Genomic DNA, 6,542 nt, shown 5'->3' with positions numbered 1-6,542 from the left:
TTAAAAAAAAAAGGTAAAAATAGTTTGACAAATGATCTGTCTTTCCATTTTTAATTACTCAAAAAAAAAAAAAAAGACTATTTGCCGAGAATGTTCATGGCAGCTTTATTTCTAATGGTTAAATATTGGAAATGATGTAAAAAGCTAGCAAAAGTTGAATGTAAGAAGAAATGGTGACTTATACACAGAGTAGAATAGAAAGCAATGCACTGTGGATGCATACCACAACAGGGAATACTCTCAAAATAATCATTCTGAGTGGAATAATCCAAGCAACATAAAGTACATACCATACAATTCCATTTATATAAAACTATATAAAATTCAAATAGGTATAAGGAAATATTTGGAAGTGTTTAATGTGTCTACTACCTTGATTTATGTGGTTTAATGGGTATATATGTACAATATAAATGTATATACTTTATGTCAGTTATACCTCAAGAGACCCATTAAAATAAAATTTTCCTTTAGTGGTTCTACTTTCTTCTCTTTTACTCTTCCCTTCCCCCCACCCCAATAGAGCATTAGAAATAGTAAATAGCATAAACTTGTGCTTTCTAAATTAAGGACAAAAGAGACAGGAATGAGAAGCAGAGAGAGACAGAGAAAAGAAAGGATTGTTTTTTATGTAATGCTAATTATATTATACTGAAGAAAGCATTTATAGATTCAGCATTAAATTTTCCACAAATATTCTGGTCTTTTCAAAATCAGAAACTGCACAAAGAATAAAAAGCCTAAAAGTTATTGTTTTACAATATTGTATAAAATCATGTATGGCTTTAGATAGCTAACTATTTACAAAGTTAATTTGTATTTCCACACCAGTTTGAATTCATTAGAATATTTGACAAATTAGTCATGTACAGTTTCTAAAGATACACTTTTTTTTTTTACCATTTTTGTCTTTATTTGTTATACACATAACAACATACATATATTTAGACAAAATATAACTACATATTGCTATAAATAAGCACTTTTAATGAAAATATATACATATATTCTTAAATGAAAAAAACAAATTATTTGGGTGAAACAGAAAGACAACCCTTAGGTTGCCTTATCATTCTCTTAATAACCCAGATTTACATAAATCTTGAACCTAGAAAGTGCCATAATATTCAGAGAAAAGGCTAAAATATTTTTTGAATGCTGTACAGTTTTAATCATTACCTGCTTATTTGGAAAATCCAGATTAGAAGCATGGTATAGAGATGATACCAGCACGATTTATTGCACTTGTTTGGGAATGTTATATTAAATGGTCTTGGCATTGGTTTCACTTACATGATTAGGTAAACATTTTTCATGATTTTATTTAGTCTGTTTTTATTTTCTTATTTCCTTACTTAGTAAATTACACAGTATAATGACAATATTCTGAACAGACTCCACTGAACATCAGGTGTCTTTTAGTGTCAGAAAATTTAGAGTTTAGTATGACTGATGGAGATCCCCCGGCTTAATGAGGAACAGAGTCTGCCCTGATCTCCAAATGCTCTTTCAGGCTTCGCCAGAAGCTCTCAGAATTCCAGAATCATTAATGGTACACTTTGAGGAAACCATTTTTCTATTAAATAAATATATGCCCCAAACTAACTTTCTTTTCTTCAAGAAGTTTTCATTATAGTATAAGAGACACAAAATAAACTAACAATTATAGTTAATTTATTGCTACAAGTAAACAGGGAGCTAAGGGAGTACAGGACTGAGAGTATTAGATATGATTAGAATGTTGATGTAGTTGTAGAAATTTTTCCCATTGGGAATGATGCTTGGGCTAAATTTTAATATAAGAATTATTCAGATATAAAAGGAGAAAGTAAGCTATTCCAAGCAAAGAAGACAGTGTGTGAGAATGTACTGAGGTAAGAAATAGCATGTCACTTGTTGTTTTTCAGCCATTATTACACTTTAGTAGTTTAAAAACCACTAAGGAAATCGATAATTTCCTAGAGAGGAAACTCAAACACCTGAGCAGAATTAACACTGTGGCAACTGAGAAAGCAGAGATTGGCTGGAAAATCACATGGAAACACGCAGAGTGTAATACTGTACCATATTGGCTTGGCCATCTGGCAGCGCTTCTGAACTGTGATGCCAGAACAAGACAAAATTTGGCAGGATGTATAAATTAGGGCATTCAAAAACTAATGTATATGCCTCCTAGAAGCATTAGACAGATTCAAATTAATGGACCAGAGTTACCACTTCCCTGAATGAACTGCTAATTCAACCCCATTTATTTATGTCTTCTTTTTTTCCTGCACCACACTTTGCTCTGAAGGCAAAATTTTTAATTTTAGATATGTGTATACTATAAATTTAGTTACCGTCAAGTTTTATTCTCATCCACAAGTCATTTTGTTTCTTTAAGGAGACAGCTAATGGGTATGTGTTCATTTTCCATATGTCAACTTTTTACTTCAGATTTGCGAATACATCATTCTTTCCAAGGTTTTGAAGAGAGGGATGTGGAGAATTATCATTAAATATTTTCCCCAGTGATTATATCTTTATATGCAATATATATGTGAGAGATTTATAACAAAATGGCCTTGAATCTTTATCTTTCTGTATCTACAGTCTTGCAATGTGAGCTGTTTATATACTCTGATCAAGAAATAGATTCTATTTTCCCATTCTTAGATAGTAGAGTGACTATGTGTCTTGCTTTAACAAAAACAAACAAACAAAAAAGGCATAGAAATTTTTTGTGTGCTAGTTCTGAACCCAGGCTTCAAGAGACAGTGGCAACTCCCTCTTTTAAGTTTCTCTGAGAGCAAACCCAAGCAAAACTGTTGGAAGATGAGATTTCATGTGTAGCAAGGCCAATTCATCGTACCTGAAGCCAGTAGATTTCATTCATCCCCCAGCCTATCTGTTAGGTCTCTGCAGAAGTGTGAACTAGAGCAGGAACAATAAGCCAAAACTGGCACAAACTGAACTTCAAAGACAAACAGCTATGGTTTTATGCTATTGAGTTAGATGTGATATATCGCACAGCATTATAAAGGCAACAGATAACATATCCTACACATTTTATTAAAGAATGTGAATAGTGTTGCTGCAGTATGATTTTGTGCCGTATCTCTTGCTAACTTTGCTAAAGTATACTTGCCTACTTTTCTGCTAGGCTGCCTACATTTACTTACACTTGCCAAGTGGAGAGTAGAGTTAATTGAATTAAGTGTGAGTGCATTGAAGTGTTTGGCTGTGAGGCGCCTGGGTAGCTCAGTCGGTTAAGCATCTGACTTCGGCTTAGATCATGATCTCGCGGTTCGTGGGTTTGAGCCCCAAATCAGGCTCCGTGCTGACAGCTCAGAGCCTGGAACCTGTTTCAGATTCTGTCTCTCTCTCTCTCTCTCTCTCTCTCTGCCCCTCCCCCACTCGTGCTCTGTTTCTCTTTGTCTCAATAATAAATAAAAACTTTAAAGAAAAGAAGAAGAAATGTTTGGCTGAAAAATAAAAGGGCTGCAGTTTCACTTCTGTAAGTGTAAGAAACAATTATATTTGCTTTTTTTTAATATTTATTTATTCTTGAGACAGAGGAGACAGAGCATGAGCACGGGAGGGGCAGAGAGAGAGGGAAACACAGGATCCGAAACAGGCTCTGAGCTGTTAGCACAGAGCCGGATGCAGAGCTTGAACCCACGAACCGTGAGATCATGACCTGAGCCGAAGTCGGACGCCCAACTGACTGAGTCACCCAGGCGCCCCTATATTTGCTTTTTAAATTGAGGTGCAATATCCTTTCTTAGTATAAAGTAATTCTAAATAAAAGGAGAAATGTGGTCAATTTGCAGAGGCAGGATATACCTCTCAACTATATCTGATTTGGATGTCGAGATTGATGATGCCACACACATATGAAGAGGATGTGAACAGGCTTATTACTCTTATAATGAGGCTTTCTAGGAAGAGCAGGACAGCTCCCATGAAGATACAAAAATATCTTGAGAACACAAGGAAAGGAGATTGGTTTTTTTTTTTTTTAATATTTATTTTTGAGAGAGAGAGTCCGAGCATGAGCAGGGAAGGGTCAGGGAGAGAGTGAGACAGAGAATCTGAAGCAGGCTTCAGGCTCTGAGCTGTCAGCACAGAGCGCGACGCAGGGCTTAAACCCACGAACTCTGAGATTGTGACCTGAGCCAAAGTCAGACACTCAATTGACTGAGCCACCCAGGCTCCCCTGGTTGGGTATTTTTAAAGATAGTTAGGGGTGGGTCTAGATGAGGGTTCCTATGCATGGTTTGCACTTCTATCTAGTGCCATAGGAAGGAACACCAAGGATTTCTTAGGAGCTTCTCCATATGTGAAGCAGAAGGTCAAGAGAGAGGTGTGAGGTATAAAAGTGGTTAGTAGTCAAACACCAATAATCAATTGAGAGTCTATTACAGTTCACTCCTGATGATTGCTTGGTGACTGAAATATGCTATGTTACATTTAACTGATTTGAACTTTGTCAAGTCAGCTATTATGGTGATTTATGAGACCTGCAACCTGAGGTTATTAGAGAGGTGAAAGTTCTATTAAATGCCTTGCTCAAGAGCCTAGCATTATGTATTCTGAGAATTGAAAGGAGAACCTAGTTCACTATCAATAATGTCTGGAACTCTAAAAAGAATAGATGAGTGTCTTGATGCCACTTTGTAATGTGAATTGTATCACAGATGTGGAGATGTATGTATCTTTATTTAATTTTAGATATCTGTCAGGCAAGAGGTTTTTAGAGATTTTTACCACAAAGTTGGCAAGGTTGGTAAGTAATTGTTGCTACTATTGCTTGACTACTCAGACAGATTGGAGGAAAAGGTTATGTTTTAAAGCTGTCAGTAGTTCAACATCAAAAATATCATCAGTTTATTATAATAAAGTTAATAAAATTTAATTATGATACATCATATTGATGAAAAAATTACAAATGGAGAATGCAGGTTATTAAAAAATAAACACATATATAATGCTTACTTATTGCCGATAATGGCTGTGTATATTTCTAAAGTAAAATATAGAGAAATAACTGTCAGGAAAAACATGAAGGATATATAGGACAAAAGACAGACTGACAGTTATGGCAGAACAGAACATAAACATAGAATTTGGGAAGGGAGATAGGGAAGAAAGTAGGAATCAGTGACAAGATTTGCTTTCCACATTTGCTTTTAGAATATGGTCATAAAATTTATTGCACCTAGTTATTTCATACTTCAGTTAAACAGTACATGCTTTTTTGTGGGAGAAATAAATGAAATATCACATCACAGCCCTTCATCTATTTTTGAAAATTAATATATAGAGGTATACAAAGAATAATTTAACATTGACATCAAGAAGAAATAGTTTTACAAATGTTTTAACATTTTTTATGTTCTCTTCACAAGACTGGAATAAGACTGGTTTTGTAATTGAGGGAAATTGTATGGTCATTGAAATATCTAGATCATGAATATAATAAAATATAAACCAAGGTATATATCTCATGGAAATATAAGTGTGTACAATAAGTAGAATACAAAATGTAATCATATAGACTATATTCCTTTTAAACAGATTTATTGAGATAAAATTAACATAAGATACAACTCAACCATTTAAAGTACACAGTTTAGTGTTTTTAATGTATTAACAGAGTTTCTCAAACACTTAATTTTGCATTCAAAAAGTCTAATTTTAGAACATTTCTTACCCCTATAAATGAAACCCAGTTCTCATTAGAGTGTGTTCTTTTGTCCTATCTTTTCCCACTTAACATGGTGCTTTGAAATCCATGCATTGTTGTGTGTATTAATCCCTTTTTATATTTATATTGTTAGTAGTGTTCTGTGGTATGACACACCATAAACTGCTTATCCATTCTTTTGTTAATAGATATTCTAGTTGTTTCTAGTTCACTGCTACAAAATGGCCTTAATGTACAAGTTTATTTGTGCATGTGTGAGTGTGAGTTTGTGTGTGTGTGTGTGTATGAAGATATACTTTTATTTTTTCTTTAGTAAATATAGTCAATAGGTTTCTGGGTTATAGGGTAGATAAAAGTTTGGAAGTAGTGAACTTTCGAAAGATTGGGAAAGGAATGGGTAGAATATATCGAGTCTGTCTTGCCTGATACCTCAGGTGCAAATCTGAATAGCACAGCTCAGTATGGCAGAGAACAAAATTCAGGGGTTTAAGAATAGCTAGAAATTATGACAAAAAACCCCTAGATTTATGAGTGCCTTTGACAACTGAAAGGATAAAACTCAAATTTGTACATACACCTCCCCAATGTTTCCTTAATCCCTAACAGATGAATACCCAGGAGAAACCCTAGTGTTTTGCTTCCCACAAAGTGAGGGAAACAAGAGAGTAATATACCCTCCAAAGAAAGAACTGCACTGTGAAAACTTTGCAAGTTTGCTGCAAAATACACTTGTGAACATATGAGTAGCTTCAGAAGTGGAAAGCTAAAGTTTTATTGCCTTGGGGTGTCAGAGGTTAGAACAAACATATTAAAGAAGGTGGGCATTTAGAGGAGAAGCTCAGAATAAAGACAG

This window comes from Crocuta crocuta, unplaced genomic scaffold, assembly GCF_008692635.1.
Source record: "Crocuta crocuta isolate KB4526 unplaced genomic scaffold, BGI_CrCroc_1.0 scaffold21, whole genome shotgun sequence".
Lineage (NCBI taxonomy): Eukaryota > Metazoa > Chordata > Mammalia > Carnivora > Hyaenidae > Crocuta > Crocuta crocuta.
This window is presented reverse-complemented; position numbering follows the sequence as displayed.